The following is a 2,916-nucleotide window of genomic DNA, read 5'->3' on the forward strand; positions in this document are numbered from 1 at the left end:
AAAAAAAAGGACATCTGCTGGGTGTGGTGGTAATATAGTGAGTTCAAGGCCAGCCTGAACTACACAGAGAGACCCTGTCTCAAAAAACAAAAACAAAGAAAAAAAAGAATATGTCTAATGCTTTGGGCAGAAAAATGTAGCAAGATACACAAAGGAAAAGATAGAAAAGTAACAATAACCAACATTTACTTGTCCTTGGCATTTTATCCACACAAACGCATTTTCATCCTCACAATAGACCTCTGGTAAGGGTTATAATTATGTTAGCCTACAGATCAGGAAAAGGTACAGCAAGTCAAAGTCACTTGCTTATGGTCACCCCACCTCATTAAACCTGCAATTTGAATGCAAGCACTCTCTGTCCCCATGTTCCACAGCTTCTCCATTCTGCCCTAAAATAGAAAACTATAGTTTGAGCCCCTGCATGGTGGTGTGCACCAATAATCCCAACTATTTAGGAAGATGAGGCAGGAAGATTTCTTGAGTCCAGGAATTTGAGACCAGCTTGGGCAGCATATTGAGACCCTGTCTTGAAACTAAATCAAATCAAACCAAAACCAAAACAAAAAACTATAATCTGGGCTGAGCATGTAGCTCAGAGGTAAGGGTACTTGTCTAGCGTATACAAGGCCTTGGGTTCCATCACTAGCATCACACACACCAGCCTTACAAACATCAGCTTCATCCACATTTCTCAAATATCTCAGTGACAGGTTCTTCTGCAAGGCAACCTTGCACGATATGCCTTCCCTCCCATCTTTCAACTTTCTCAGTACCCCACCTCCCCTCTGCCCATCAGATGAAACTAGAATTTCACTGAGAGACAACTTCAGGACTAGAGAAGAGCAACCTTGGAGGGTGGAAAGAGGACACTTGGATGGTAAAATCCAAGGTATTTAGGGATCAACAGAAATAGTGATTGAGGGTGGCAGGCAGTGAAGTTGGGGCCTACCACAGGATAGTTCAAATGAGCTGGAAGGATCACAGGAAGGTCTTTGGAGAAATGGGGCTGCTAGAAGATAGCAGAGAATGCAGGTGGGAGATGGTTGAGCGTGGATTGGGAAAATGGTTGTGGAGATGGTTTGGGAAAATAGTGGTTGTTTAGGGACGGAGTTCTAAAATAGTCTAAAGAGATGTTTGCTCGGTGTGGTGGCGCACCCCTATGATCCCAGCACTCGAGGCTGAGGCAGGAGGATCACTGTGAGTTCCAGACCAGCCTGGGCTACATAGTGAGTTCCAGGTCAGTCTCAACTACATAGTGAGACCCTGTCTCCAAAAACCAACAAACAAAAAAATAAAACAAAAACAAGAGTAGAGATGTTAACTGTCATGTTAGGCTGACTAATACCCCACACACATTCACCAAAGATACGCTCATTCTGATCCCTGGAAACTGTGAATGTTATATTGGGGTGGAGGAAAGACAGAAGTACTTTGCAGATATGATTATGGATTTTTTTGGTAATACTTGGAATTGAGTCCAGGTCCACTCTACTAACGAGCTGCATCCCCAGACCTATCTATCGACCTACTTCCCTTTCTTCCTACCTCCCTCCCTTCATTAAATTTTGGGCTTTTTTTGGGGGGGGTACTGTGGGATCCTTGCACTTGTGAGGCAGGCAGCGGAACCACTGAACTATAACCCTGGCCTTTAGGTGGCCTTCATAAAATTGCCCAGGATGGCAGTGCAACCCCTGGCAGAAGTGTAGCTGTCACCAATTCCAGCCATCAGCAGCAACTTCTTGGGCACAGGGGCTGAGACCATGCCTGTGCCTTTGGGAGCAGAGATCAGATGCATGACACAGAGACACAGTGGCCGCCACCTTGCAAGGGACAGTATGGGACCTGCCGATCTTGTTCCCCCAGCTTCTCTGGAGAGGGACAATGGAGAGCTTGGCCAGGATGATGCCCTATTGGATGGCAGTAGCTACCTCCTTGGATCACTTTACATCCAGATCAATGTGCCCATTGTAGTCCCCAGTGGTGACAAGAGTCAGCTTCTGCACAGGATGATCTGTAGAACTTTGTCCAGGAAAAGTCAATCATCTCAGACTCCTTGATGGCCAGGGAGAAGAGCTAAATGTCCTCCAGGTGAGGCAGATGAGGGCATGGAAAAGAGGTTGGACAACCAGGCATGACCTACCTATCATACAGAGCAGGCTCAGAGCAGCTTCAAAGTCCTGAATGGGGTGCTTGGATTTGATGCCAAAAGAAGATACAAGCCAGGCATGGTGGAGCACACCTGTAATCCCAACACTCGGGAGGCTGAGGCAGGAGGGTTATGATAAGTTCAAGGCCAGCCTGGACTACATAGCAAGACCCTGTCTCAAACAAAACAAAAACAAACAAACCAACAAAAAACATAGGGAAGGGAGGGACTTGAGGGGTGGGATAAAATAAAATTTATTAAAACACAAAACAAAACAAAAGAAGAAATGAAAGATGGCAGCCATTGACTTCCTTGACACTGCCCTCTTGTTCTTGCAGTGGCAGGGTGTTCTTGAGTGCAGGGTGTATCTTCACTTTTTCTCCCCCTCCCCCTCCCCCTCCTCTTCCTTCTTCATTTTGTTAAGGTTTTTTGAGATAGGGTCTCACTATGTAGTTCAGCTGGCCTTGGGCTCAGTATGTAGCCCAGGTTGTCCTTAAATTTGTGTCGATTCTCCTGCCTTAGCCTCCAGAGTGCACCACCATGCCCGGCTCCTTTTCACCTTTAAATAAATGTTAAACTTTTAAATTTATCAATTGTCTCGTCCAATTCTTTGAACAGAACAAAAGCATGGAGCTACCGGATCCCACAGTGTCTGATAACACAGACTTGAAGGGGCGGGGCCACGGCCAAGCCTCTTGTGGGCGGTTGGCGCTGAGGACAGGGCTGCGCGGGGGGGTTTCCGGTCTGAGCCTGCGGAATCACCGTTT

At 46.5% G+C, this 2,916-nt stretch overlaps 1 pseudogene; it reads right to left on the reverse strand.

Moving 5' to 3' along the window:
- Positions 1-1,651: 1,651 nt before the first annotated feature.
- The window catches only part of LOC109117476, a 10,429-nt pseudogene continuing 9,164 nt past the window's right edge, over positions 1,652-2,916 (reverse strand).

This window comes from Fukomys damarensis, unplaced genomic scaffold, assembly GCF_012274545.1.
Source record: "Fukomys damarensis isolate Sample0158 unplaced genomic scaffold, DMR_v1.0_HiC HiC_scaffold_39, whole genome shotgun sequence".
Lineage (NCBI taxonomy): Eukaryota > Metazoa > Chordata > Mammalia > Rodentia > Bathyergidae > Fukomys > Fukomys damarensis.